The 13,885-nt window shown below is 47.9% G+C and overlaps 1 long non-coding RNA gene across 1 annotated transcript in view; it reads right to left on the reverse strand.

Annotated features, from left to right (window-relative positions):
• The window catches only part of LOC308184842, a 49,558-nt gene extending 36,081 nt beyond the window's left edge, over positions 1-13,477 (reverse strand). The window contains exons 1-8 of the long non-coding RNA XR_013942941.1: positions 13,348-13,477; positions 12,596-12,691; positions 12,389-12,451; positions 11,575-11,731; positions 10,831-11,103; positions 10,143-10,193; positions 9,416-9,485; positions 1,164-9,164 (exon numbers count right to left, since the gene is read on the reverse strand). This is a non-coding gene — a long non-coding RNA (uncharacterized lncRNA). The remainder of the gene's footprint in view (positions 1-1,163; positions 9,165-9,415; positions 9,486-10,142; positions 10,194-10,830; positions 11,104-11,574; positions 11,732-12,388; positions 12,452-12,595; positions 12,692-13,347) is intronic.
• Positions 13,478-13,885: the final 408 nt, after the last annotated feature.

Below are 13,885 nucleotides of genomic sequence, written 5' to 3' on the forward strand. Positions count from 1 at the left end.
ATTGCTTCCACGTCTTCTGCTGTATTAGGCGTTGTGTAGAAAACTAAAAGTAGATCTATTTAACTGGTTGGTACTTATTAAAAAAATATTTACAACAAATGATCAGTTCCAGTGGCATAATCAGGCCCCCCGATAAGGCAGACAAATTTGTGTACTATCCACTGGAAAAAAATAAGCGCTGAAGAACGCTATTGCGTATCCCCTCTGTTGTAGAGTATGTTTTTGCCACAGACACTCACGGTGCAAATGCTTTCCTAATTTCTTTGCCTGGAGTTAATTAAAAGCGAAGTTCAGGCTGCACATTTTGAGCAGTCACATCCCCAACAATGGCTTCATTGAGGATGTATATTAAAAATAAATAAAATGCTTGCTCCGGTTTAAGTCGTAGCAGCCTCCGCCAAAAGATATAACACTGTCAACACCAAACTCCTGAAGCAGAAAATACTCTGCTGGCAGCACAGCCCCTGCGAGAGCACCCAAGTGGCTGCAGGAGCCTCACACACACGTTTCGGGGTGACGGAGCAGAGAAGTGTTGGGAGATAAGCAGTGTCAGCGCTGTTGCCTGGACTATTTCAATTTAGGAGCAGGGGAGACCTCAGATCTACCCACTCCTGAATTTCCCAGGGCTTTTGGATTTGTGTCGTGGCACGAGTTTGTCTATTCTCGCCCTTTGACATGCTCTCAAAACCAACAAGGCTGTTGAACTCCCGTTGAGGAGCAGCATTTCCAGAGGCTGGCACGTTCTCCACCTCCCCACCCCCAATAAAAAAAAAGACAAAAACCCAAGCAGCACAACCAAACCTTCCTCACCCTCCTCTACACAAATCCCCCAGGCGCTGTGATGTGAGGGAATGGAACTGTAGGTTTCAGGGTGGGCAAAAGTGGCAAACATTTCTAACCCTAGAGAACTTCCTTCATGCAGCATCATCTCTCCTTTCCTTTTAAGGACAAGCTTTCATGCCTTTGGAATCTCAAGAATTTTGGAATCAGCTCCGATAATTTTTATTAGGTGAGAAATATCGCAATGCTAATTGACCTTTTTGATCAGCAATCCTGAAATATGCCTACGCGAGGCCGCTGATAAAATCTGCGGGTAATATTAGCATTGGCAGGACAGCAGCTAGCAGAGAGGGCAGGGCAATTGCACGGGATGACGGGGATACCTCAGCCAGCCAAAAGTATTCAGACAAATCCCAGTTTCACCGAGCTGTGTGGAAAGTTGCAGTTACAGTTGGTATCTACGCAGTGGGAAAATATGTCCTGGAAGGTTTCAGTTGGAAAAGGTGCGGGGGCTGCCTCTGCAGTGACGGTGAAAAGCTGTTAGCAATGCAAAAAAAAAGAAAGTTTCGATAAATTACTCACAGGTAGAAGTAGTATTTTCAGGTGCCTGCACCAAGAAGCAAATCCAGCTGTATATTCAGCCACCATCCCAAGGGGGATCCTTGGGAAAGCGTCCTGTGCGTGGGCAGACCCAAACTGCCCCCACAGCAGTCACCCCAGGCCCACGATCTGGGGAGAGGGGGATGAAGGGCTCGGCCGAGCCGCTCGTGGTCAGGGTGCTCGGAGATGAATCAGGATCTGTGCTGGCCCTCGAAGCTAGAAGACTTGCTCTAGGCTAACAACGAGCTAAGGAGAGGCTGGGAAGGTCTCGCGGTGGGCTCCATCCACCTGGGGATCTGGGCGTGCCCCCAGGAACCCCCCCCCCAGCAAAAGGAGGGCTCAAGGGGGTCTTGCTCATTGCATTTAAGAGCTTAGATGGGGAGGAAAAGTAAATGGGTGCTAATGGGACAGCAGCAGCTGAAGGCAGACAACTGCAAATTGAGAGTGAAGTGCCTTTTGGCAAAGCACTCGGTTACTCGCATGGGAGAAGGGTCATGGGAGATGATAGATCTGCATTTCTTGATGTCTTCAGCCCCAGACGGTGCCTTTCTCAATGGCGTGCCTCAGCCAAATACAACCGACTGTGAATAATGGGGGGAAATAAAGAGGAACTGGATAACTTATCCTTTGTTGAAGAGGCCCTTGGCAGGGTGAATCAGCTTTCGGAGGGAAGCACCACTTGGTAAGAAGGACTCTCCGAGGCATGGCCTGTTCTTTTCAGAGAAAGAAAAACCTCAAAGAATCCCATCTAGTTCTTCCTGCTGTGCTAGCCAGCCCTGATCCTACTCAGGGGACAGCTTTGTCTCTCTCCAGTTGTGTCAGGATATTTGTCATCACTGCAGAGGGGAGTTCTCAGAAGTCGCCGGGTGCTTTAATCCTTCCCCTGCAGAAGCCAGCTTCTCTCCAAGTTTATTTCTCCTCCTCTTTCTGAGAGCTGGGCAAGCGTGAGAGAAGCCTGTGGCCTGGGCATGCCAACGAAGCCCTTGGGGGGAACAGAAAAGCCTCTGAGTAAAGCACTTCATCCACAATATCAGTAAAAATGCACTTAACTGGAACTCAGCAGGGCTTGGGTCAGTCAGAAGGGAGTCTCTGCGCCAAGGATGACCGTGGGGTTTGTAGGGGATGCAGTGCATCAGTGCAGCAGGTTCCAGCGTAAATCCATCTCTCCATAAGGACAACACATTCTAGAAAAAAAAAAAGCAGAAATGCAGCCATTTAAGAAATCAAATCCATTACAGTGAGAGGCTCAGCTCTCAGCTTTTAGAAAAACACGTGTCTGTGTCCTTACAGCATCACTGCTATGGCCACCGCATTGGAGCAGGATGCTCTGTGCTGGAAGGTGTTAGCTCAGCAATAAATCCTTTCAGAAATTCAGGATGTGATTCCCTGTATGTACAACATGATGTTTTCTGCCCTGGTATTGACAAACTGAGCAAACTGAAAGGCAACGACACCTTTATTTTGTGTTGTTTTTTTTTTCTCCCTCCATTCTTAGAGCTGAGCAATGTAAAGCTCATTTCCTTAGCAGCCTGTGCTGTAGGGTTTCCCTTCCATCCAAAGGCTCCTGGTAGACACCTTGCCATAACTTTATGCTTATGAAATTGCTCCAACCTCTGCAGCTCGGCTCTCCATCGAACAATGCATTCTCTGTGAACCTCTGAATAGAAAACATCAGCCCATGGTGATAGAGCTCCATTTAGCGCCCAGCCCTAGACATGGGATAAAAGTGCTTTTCAACGTGTACTTGGGGGGAAAAAAAAAGTGTCTTTTAATGCTCACACAGTACTCCTTTTAAAACGCTAACACCACTTAAGGCTATTGATAAGAAGAAGTTGGGCTAATCTTAGTGAGAGGTTCCCACGACCTTTCAGTACGTGCAACACTGCAACTCTTCGTAAAATTATCTTTGCAGGGAAAACAATGTAAAATATACCAAAAGGATTCGGAGCAGACAAATGACCGCTTGTTAGGAACCCTAAACATAAGAAGAGATGTTGGTATGAACCTGGTGCTGAGGCTAGCACAATCCAGAGTGGTTCGGTGGGAATACTGAGGAGCAAAATAAGAGCAAGTCAAAGGCACCAGCAGTGATTTCATGCACCTGGGGAACTCCCTGCCCTGTGATATCCTCTCAGATAGGCTGAAGTAGTGAAGCAGCAGGGATAGAGACAGTGATTCTCTTCACTTTCTTCGCAAGAACAACAGAAAACTCATATAAAGTTTTTAAACCTCTTTTTTTTAGGAAGCAAACCTGTGGAAGTTTGCAAGAATCAGTGGATATTAGATGCTGTGAAATGAATCCTTAAGCAAACTCACGTAAGCCAGCAGCAGCGTGGTCTGAAGAAAGGCTGGATCAGAGAAGAGAGACAAAAGGAGATTTCTCCTCCCCTGTGTCTCTGTGTACAGTAAAGCGTGCTCGCCAAGAAGCTGCTCAGCACCTCTGCCAAACAAAGCTTTTAGTCTGCATGTCACAGCCGGCCAGGCAGACTGAAATCCCGAGGAACTACGACAGCTGGAATAAAATAGGAATCCTGGCAGAGCAAACGGCTCCAAACGGTGCAGGATAGTAACAGAAAAACTTGCAGGGCTTGGGAGATCATCCTGAAGTGGAAAATGAAATTCGAACAGGTCTCGCGGCGCAGGAAGAAGCACGCTTTTGAAACGTGTCACCTCGTGCCACTCTTTGGGGGGAGTAACGCTCAAAACCAGCTAGCTGGAAAAGTCATCGGTTTTCTAGTTCAGAACCAGACCTTTTCCACGCCTAAACGATAGGAGAAGCATTTCAGCCTTTTTATGGCATGGAAAAAATAAAAATAAATAACTCAAACTCCCGAGACTGCACCTTCGGCTGCCATTGCAGGACGGTGGTCAGACACGTGCTCATAGCCAGGCTGGTGCCCCTGGCTATTGCTCCGGTGCGTATCCTGATGTGATCTCTGGGCTTGCCACTTCACAGGCCAACCTCCAGCAATCCCCTTAAAAGCAGCAACAAAAAAAAAAAAACGGAACAGAGTTGTTACAGAGGGGTTTTAGCACAGAGGTTCCCCCCAGCACACGTATGGGGTTTGCACTGGTACCCTTTGCCCAGATGTCCAGAAGCCTAACTTCTTCAGCATGTATTTAAACATTTCTTAAACTAAAACTTATTCACTCTGATGCAAATGCGCACAAAAACATGCAAAAAACAAACTAGATTCCTTCATTTTCATCAAGCCTTGGAGATGACAGCAGTAATTTTCTACAGGCTGTCTTCTTAACATTTTTTTTTTTAATGTGGCTATTATGAGACAAAACCTGCAGTTTTGACTCAAGTAAAACTCTTTCTGCTGTCAGTGAGCAGTTTTTTTCCCAGTAAAAGCCATCATTATTTTTTTTTACTAGTAACAGCTGTTGTCCTGGACTCAGCTCAGCAGCACCCGCTTTCCTCATCAGATGTGCCTGATACAAGCTTCACTTTTGGAAACCAGGCAGAGCACAGACCTTTGGCTTTCTTCTTTTTAACCAGCTGCAGCTTGAGGCATCCCTGGCCTTCAGGGGTGAGCAGGGCACGAGTTTGGCCCCCTGATTTCGGTAAGAGTTCGGTGACTTTTGGCATCACAGCATCAGGATGAAGACAGCTCGCCGGGCTCATTGCTGGGCGCTGCCCAGCGACGGAGAGGAAGACCAGACCCCAAACCACGGTGCCTTGAACACTTAAACATGAATCCTCCTGTGCCCCCACCGTTGTCGATGGGATTTGGGTTCCTAAACACCTTGGTAGTCCTGGTAGATTCAGAAAAAAATGATCTTTTTGCTGCCGTTCAGTGCAATGCCAGACACTTCAGCTTCCTACAATCAGCCTCAAGGCTTCTTTGTCTAACGCGACTTATTCGTAATTACTCAAGCTGCTAATTTTACTCTCATGGAAATGGCGCTGGGATGCAAAGCATGAAGGCAGCTATGCAGATGGGGGATAATGGATGGCAGGAGGAAAGAATGAAGCTTGCACGGCGCAAGAATGGTGCTGGGTGCTGAGCAGCTTCCAAACAGAGAAGCTTTGGGGAAGTCCCTAGAAAATCAGGTGGTGCAAACAAGCTCCTCTTCAGATGAAGCGCGGAAAAGCTGGAAGGGTGAAACATTCCTTATCAGCTGGAAAAAATCCATCCTGGTGCCACAGGGCTCCCCACTTGAGCACCACAAGCGTCTCTTTTAGCACCAGGTCTGAAGTTCAGCCACCCCAAAGGCAGAGCCCTCGGAAATCCTGACCCAGCCACCTCCAAGGTCTTTGTGTCTTCATTTCCTCTGTAGGCAAACTCCAAACGCTGCCTTTAAGCTCGTATTTTGTCACCGCATCTCCACCTGGCAGCTGAGTGGCCACATCCAGGGAATAAATACGCGGAGTTGAGCACTCAGCCACCAGGTCCTCTCTCGCTTTTGGATGCAACGTCAACGCGAGCAGATGCACGCAGCAATTATCAGGAGGCTACCCTAGACACTTCTATTTCAGTGCCTGTATTTACCCACAGAACCAGCACTTGGTTTCCATCTCAAACCTCATTACTCTTTAATAAAAGGAGTTCACGCTCAGTGCATGCATTAGCTCCCTGGCTGGCCTTACCCTATATTTGGCATGCCGTAAAGACGTCAGGAGAGGACAAGATGAGATTCCCACAGAAAGCCGATGTTGTTACTTGTCTCGCATAACGTTGAGAAGTGCTGAAAAGCAAAATGCAGCCTTTAAAAAAAAACACAACTATCAGAAGTGCAATGAATTCAACAAGTTAATAGACTTCAGCACTAATTTGCCCAACAGTAAACCTTCACTTACAAACCACAGATGTGGGCTGAGGTTTTCACATGTCTCTGTTAATTTTTAACATAATGCGTCTGAGCCCTACGGCCAGCATTTTCAACCTTTATTATTTCCTGGGCCTCTAACCTTTTTCCATGGAGGGTTTGGCCATGTGTGCAGGGACGTTGGTGGTTCATTGACTTTCCCTGGCTTCTTTGCACGGGGCCCCTGCAAGGCGCCCGTGGACTTCTGCAGCCCCACAGACCAAAAAAGAGGTTTTGCTCTGGATTTCTTCTTACAGAAGAGAACAAACAAAGACTTGGGATCTGTCTTCATTAATGGAAACAAGAGAAGATGATGTTAACCTCTAAGAGAGAAAGAGAGATTCCAGCTGCTTCTATCTAGAAGAAAGAGCAGCAAGTGCCAGCCAACGTGCTGAGCCAGCTAAGGACGATCTCTGTAATTGAAGATAACCTTAAGAAAGCATTTTCTTGTTTTATCTTCCTTTATCTTTGTTCCTTTACTCCAAATCTATGTTTTCAGTCCTCTTTCATCTTCCCGTCTTGTCTAGCGGTGCGGCTGGGTGAGCACGAGCCGAGACACAACAAGGTGTTCTCCTCCCCGGCTGTGCAGAGCCTTCAAACAGGGATACAGGAACACGGCGACCCAGCTCTGGCACCCCAAGGTGCTGCTCCAGTGGGCAAGGAGGTTTGCTTTGGGTCAGACACAGCTTGGTCACGAGCTGGCAATGGTCCCACGCAGGAGGAAAAAAGTGTCTCCTGTGACCGAAATCTCAAGAAAGGTCTGATCTACAGATCACAGATGGATGATAGAAGATAGATGGATGTGTGCATGAACCCACAGTCTCTAAAAAACGTGCAGTGATCACCTAATATCTGCGTACTACTCATCAGGGACAACTCACCTACACCTTGATGCTCTCCTTGGCCTCGGTACCTCACTGAAACTGTTGGGGCAAGAGGTATCTTAAGTCAAATAACATCCTATGTGGTGTGACAGCAGCTGATGCTGTTCAGAACTGCTCCTCGGCTTTTAATGCCATTTTTGTTTCAGCTTACCCACTGCCTTGTCTTAATTTTAGCCATCTTTATCTATATGCATAGCCACATAAGTTCTTCCAGCTCTGCCAAGCCACAACGGGCAACTTTCCGTGTGAGGCCCTAATTTATCACGTGGCCAAAATCCCTCATGTTTTGGGTTTTCAAACGCAATTTTGTGAAGCAGCACGCTCTCAGGCAGTAGCTCAGTGTGTCTATCTAATCACAATTTTTAACAGTCCCTACGATGCGTTGGGTTGCAGCTACATGAATCAGTGCCTTGTAAGAGAACAGAATTATTTCTCGAGTCTTGACCAGGTAAACAGTGGTTTTAACATATCCAATATTCTCTGGAAGTCAAATTACAGCCAAATAATAGACTGAGGCACTTCCAAACCCTGTAAAATGTACTGAAAACCAAAACACTTCCATACCTGCTCGACAAAGAAGGTACAAAATTATTAACGACTCTGCATGGGGCTGCGGTTTTCCCCTCCTGGGAGGCCATTAGCACAAGCTTTCAGTTCCACATGGAAACCACATGCACTTGTTACAGTTGTACGTACTGAAAATCATCAGCACTGTATTATCCTTTCACAAAGCTGGAAACGTGCCCAGAGAAACTCCACGATCCTTCAGCAGGCATCAGAGAGAAGAAAAAGCATTCCCGTTTCCATCGTATGTCTTCTTTATATCTTTAAAAGATAACTTAAGATTAAAAGCAAAGCCAAGTGGTGGAATTATGCTTACCTGAGCCTTGCACATCTGGAGCAGAATGCTACCTTTCGTGATGGGATAAGAAAGAAAATCAGAGCATCCTCGCTCTCCTACACTGTTGCTGGCTCAGATTCACGGTGTTTAGCAGTTTCTTTAAAATCTTAGCTCCTGAGCTTCTGTGATCGAGCTACAGTGATTTCAAGCAGTTTTCTGTGCTGGGAAGACAACATAGGTAAGTGATTAATTTCTGGTTAATTAAGATATTTTAACCAGTGCTGAGGGTGACGCTGAATTCCAGTGCTCCTATAGGAGAGAGGTGAGGAGGGACAGCTTCAGGCGACACCTTCACTTCTAGAAATGTCCACATCCAAGCAAACGGTCGACACCCATGCCTAAGCTATGGCTGGAAACCTGGCACCATCGAGCACCTTCGCTGAGCTCGAGAGGCCAAAGGAGAGCCTCTCCTACAGCTGCATTTGGGGCCGCTGATATAAAACACAGTTGCGTAAGTTGTGACAGCTGCCAGAGAAAAAACATCAGGCTGATAACAAGTGTCATGAGGAAGTAGAGACCTCGTGGCATATCCAAACCCTGCGGCTTCCTAGACTAATCTTGTGTCCAAATCCACACAGCATTTCCGAGTACAAAAGCTCTTGCTGTCCAGTACTAAAATCTGGCCTTGCTCCCTTTTGGACGCTGTCCTAGCCTGGAAACCCTCCTGGTCCCTGGTGTAGGCTGTGTCTATAACCTAACCTCACAAGAAACTCCAAGCACTTTAAGCAAGCTGAACAAATATTTGAACGAGGCAGCAACAGGGTGTCTGCAGAGCTGCCTTCTGACCTGCTTGTGCTTTCCCAGCTCTCCAGGCATCTTGCTTTGAAGAGGCTTCTGCTTCCAGAGCCCAGAAGGATTTCTGAAAAATCCCCCTTAGGACTGAAGCCTCAGAAGCCCCGTCCACACACAAACTCTTGTGCAACGGGCTACTGACCGAGTTCAGGACCTCTAGGCACCGCTGCAACAGATTATTTTCTTTCCAGCTGCATTTCTCCTTCCATCGTGTTTTTGCACGCATAATCATAGAAAAACAGAAGGAACTATCAGGAAACAAATTTTTCATTTTCTCTTTCGGGCTCCTCAGTTCAAAGGCTGCTTTCCTAGGAAATAATTGCCCCAAAAATCAGCAGACAGCACTTCTGGAGGGGCGGGGTGGTGGAATTTTTTCACCTAAATTCTGCTGCCTACAAAAATAAGAAGCTGACAGCACCAAGGAATGGTTCTGCCTCTATAAAGTGTTAAAAATCAGTCCGTTTTCCAAATTTGGGGGGAAAAAAAGGGGGAAAATGGTTGCCAACACCTATGTCAGCAAAAATATTATCACTCGATAAAGTGTTACTGGAGAGTTGGGTTATAGAGATGCCAGTCAGAGTACAGAATAAAGTACATTGTTGGAAGGGGCTGTTTCCTTGTTGCACCAGATGATAACACCTACCTTACAAACATCCAGCTACAGGTGGGAAAGCAACCCACGGCTACCGAGGAGTGCAGTTCATCTTCAGAGCCTGGTCGGAAGGGAGAGTAAAAAAGGGAAAAGGGTTGAGGATGTGCATTAGCAGAACTAAAACCATTAATAAGCAAAATTAAGCGACCCACTTCAACAGGTTTTCAAAATACACCTCTCCTGAACACCTACGTGCAAGACTGACCTATATGATTCTCCCCAAAGTCCTGGCCCCTAAGTTCACAGCAAATGATCCAGGCATGAGAGATTTTTAATATTTTACTGATACGAGATTGCACTGGGGGTTTCCTTTGAGCAGCAGCAGCTGATGGCAGCGAACCAAATTCCCCATCTAACATTTCAAGGAAACGAGAAGTGCCTCAGCCCGTGATGAAAACGTCTTCTGTCAGTGCGTAGCGTGCACATATCCGCTGAGTTCATTCGGCAGAAATCCCCCTCTAAAGCGGTCTGAAGCTTTCTCAGAAGACGAATCCCTGAGAATTTCTCTGAAGCGAGGAATTTCTCTTGTGCCAGAAGTGTAAATTTGATGAAAAAAATTAGTTTTCCAGTACTTAGAGAAAGCTTTCTCAGTGAGGTTTTCTTTTAAACGCTTCTGGTAGGCTTCCCCTTCCCCAGTCAGCCTCTCCGAAGGGATCCCACAGATCCTTCCCAGCAGGACGGGATGCTCTAAGGGCCAGTCCATTCCCCCAGCACTCACCTTACGCAAACAGCAAGGAAAACCTCATCGGGCCACTGTTGCTTCTTCCCCCTGAAGACAAGAAGCACAAAATTTGGATGAATTTTGGCCAGAAGGAATTGTATTTGTCTACAGACTGTAGGATGAGCCTTCCATCAGTGATCTTACAGCTGGCACGCCTGGTGATTACAGCCAGGGCTTCTTCCCACTCATGCCCCGCTCATCCAGGGAAGCTGCTGCTCCCATTTCAGCTCTCCTCAGCACCTTTCACAGCACGCCAGGCAAAGGTGCAGGAGCAAAGCCCTGAGAAAACACTGCTACCTGCTCTCTTTTGGAGGCACATCTCGAAAAACTATTTTCTATCTCCTTTTCGTACGAAAGCCCTGAAAGCCCAGCCTAGATGGCTGAGACCAGCTGCACTTCGCTTCTTCACTAGAAGCTGAAGGGATGAGAACAGCCTCACCGATACATAAATTTCATGGGAAACGAAATATTTAAGTGCTGGTAAAGCTCGGGATAACACTCAGCCCGGCACAGCGGCAGCAGACAGGTGGATGGGGTCCTTTAGGTCCTGAGGAACAGCAAGTTCTTTTTTTTTTTTCCCCTCTCCTGGAGCCTCATTCCAAAAACGCTGGCAAGTTATTTGCTTGCAGAAATATTCAGCTGAGTCTGGGACTGCCCTTCCTGAAGCCGGTGCGGGACTATTTACCTGGGCAGAGCAGAGCAGGGCGTCACCTTGGCTTGGGTCTGATCCGGTCACCCAACAGCCAGCCTGGGGCCATAGCACGGATGAAAAAGAAATCCCTTTTCCTCCTCTGCTGGGGGAGGAGGCAGCCTGAAAGTTATTTTGACTCTTTGCAGAGCCTGCGAGGAGGCTGAGAAGGTGAAGACAGCTTTGCTCACTCTCCCGTGGCGCTCCCCTGTGCATCTGAGCCCGCGGTGAGGCGGGTGGTCAAGTTGTGCAGGATTAGGGAGAAAACACCTGTATTAGGCGAAGGCAAGGGATATTAGAGGGTCAAAGGCCATGGGAGAAAAAAATCACAGTCCTACTCACAGGAGGAGCAGCAAGAGCATATTAGGACCGCAGGCATCTCCTGTCTAAACCTTGTTGACCATTTTCCCCTCATCGACAAAGCTTTGAGGAGGTCACGTTGGGAAACTGTGCTGTAATTTGCCCCACTTCCCATCCTTTCTCTCCGATTTTCTCCCTCGACTGCTGCCATACTAAAGATGCATCAGGATGGCACCCACGTCCCTGCTGCAAGGGGAGACGGAGGCCAGGGGGGTGGCAGAGAACACGTCACAGGGACGGGTGTCCTCTGGCATCCCCAGACAGCACTCATGGTCCCAAGAGGATGAAGGTCTGACTTCCCAGGGCATTTTTTTTGGGGGGTACAATGCTTCCCAGGGCATTTTGAGGGGGGTATCATGCGGGGGGCCACCAGCCACCCACCTGCCCTGTGACATCTTTTTCCTAGGGCTCTCCTCGTCTTCTGTTTTAGGACGAATCATGCACAGCAGGAGGGACAAGGAGGGTAATAGGAAACGAACACCTCCCAGGTCTGGCAGCCCCGCAGCTGATAATGAGAAACACTTTCTCTAACAGAAGGCTTTTGAAGACAGAAACATTAAAAAAAAAAAAAGGCTTAACATTAGAAATCGGGACAAATCGTGCCAACACAAGACAAGGATTATGTAAACTCGATTTCTTGTCGGTGAGTTGGTCCCTGCGGCCACTCCGGGGAGGGAAGGGGGCACGCTTCCAAGGCAGACAGCGAGCATTTTGCCAGGAGGACGCACAGAGGTGGGTGATGCTCCAGGGAAGCCCAGGCTAAGCCGTCAGGGGCTTATGTGCCCCCCCTTAATTCCCACAGCGCCCAACAGCAAAGGGCTCGGGGGGGGTCCCGTCCCTGGGGGGAAAATCCGGCTCCTGCCACAGCTTCTGGCTTTGCAGGGGCTAGGGATCTCGTGATAACAGCCCAGCAGGTATTCACAGCCCGCAGGGCATTCCCAGCCTTGTATTTCCCCCAGGAAAGCAGCGCCTCGTGTTCCCAGCATGGTTAAGTAACCTTTTTTCCCCCCCCCTCTTATTTTCTTCCCCCTCCCCACGCACACACCGGTAGCCCCTGCCCCATCTCCCGTTCGCACACGAGCTGAAGCCGCCAGAGGACCGAAGGCGCTGTTATTAATAATGCTCTTTTATGTGGGTTTAATCATCTCCCGGGATCTGCCAGACCGCAAAACTTGAAACTATGAATGTGACTCACTCCGGGAGCCGGCGTTCATTGGCCACCAAACTCTCCTGATTTCGCCCCGTCAAAGTCCCGTTCCTATTGGAAGAGAGGGCCTGAGGTGTTACCTCTGCTGTAATCGAATGTCACTGACTCGCAGTAACCCCAGAGGCCCGTATCACCCCATCTCCTAGCCTGCCCTCCAAATCACTCATTCAATCCCCAAGCAGCCCGGCAACAAACCCGGAGCGCAGCCTGCGAAGCTCTTGCAGAAATTCCCCTCGCTACGGACCCGCTTCCTCCGTTTACGGGCCAGCGTATTTCACAGAGCGAGGCTATCTGCAAGAGCAGGGGGGAAAAAAAAAAAGATTATCCTCAAACATATTAAATGTCCGGATTTGCCACGGTGCGCTTACAAAAAAAAAAGAGGATTTCTGATGCAAAGCCTCAGTCTGTTTTGAATTAGTATCAGATCCTGCTCCGGAGCTGTTCCCTGACCTGGAGGGGAGCGCTGGAGATAAACGCAGCCCAGATAGAGATGGATGGATTTCAGAAACGTTTCTAGAGTCAAACACGGCCTTGGGAAGCGATTCATAAAAAAGAAAGCCGATCCATATGGATGCCGTATAGCTCAGCGCTGGCAATTTAAGGCAAGCCATAGCTCGTAAAACATTAAAACACATTGAATTGCTGTGATGCGCACAGATTGCTTCGGCTGCTGCTCTTCTGCCTCTCCCAGAGCTACAGCTAGACAGAGGAGCTCAGGTCAGGCCAATGTCATCCTGCACCTGCAAGCCATGGAGTGGATCAGAGACTCACAAAAGGGACAAAACTGTAATCTGCGCGCTTCGCTTACACATCGCCTCTCTCTCAAACCCAGCAAAGCAGAAGGGAGAGGATTCCCAGTTACACGGAAGCAGAAAACGTCCAATTTCACAGAGGTGCTGGGCTCAGCTGCTGAAAAGGAAACTTATACCAGAAGTTTGACCCTTTACCTGAGCTTCAGATGGCAACAGATGAGATGGACACGCTGTCCCAGGGCCCGTGTGTACCTTGTTAGTTCAGATGTTAAAAAAAAAAAAAAGGAGTGAAGCCTGAAGCTTACGTTTTAGGGAAGGAGAGCACTGTGTCTTTGCAGCAATTCACGTTAAATAGTAACTAGCCTGAAAACTTCCTCCGGCCTCTGCACGGTTCCCTTGGAAGCTTTCTCCACCCGCTGCGGTATTCAGTCTGTGCAAGATTCAGGGGGTGAGGCTGCACGAAAGGAGGATATTTTTGCCTTTTCAGAAAATAAGTTAAACAATTTGGTTAATAAACTAAAGAATTTTGTTAAAGCCTGACAGTCTAAATTACAGCAGATGACATTAGGTAGTGCTCCTTTTGGGGAGACACCTTTTCTCTCCCCCTCTCCCCAGTTTATTCCAGACACACTCTGAAACGCAACTAAAACCTTAAAAACGTAACTTGTTTTACATGCTTCTCGAAAGCCTTCAGTATCCCGGTGTATCATGCCGATTACTCAAGTTAATACGT

The sequence above is a fragment of the Anser brachyrhynchus genome (genome assembly GCF_964034855.1).
Source record: "Anser brachyrhynchus genome assembly, chromosome: W".
Lineage (NCBI taxonomy): Eukaryota > Metazoa > Chordata > Aves > Anseriformes > Anatidae > Anser > Anser brachyrhynchus.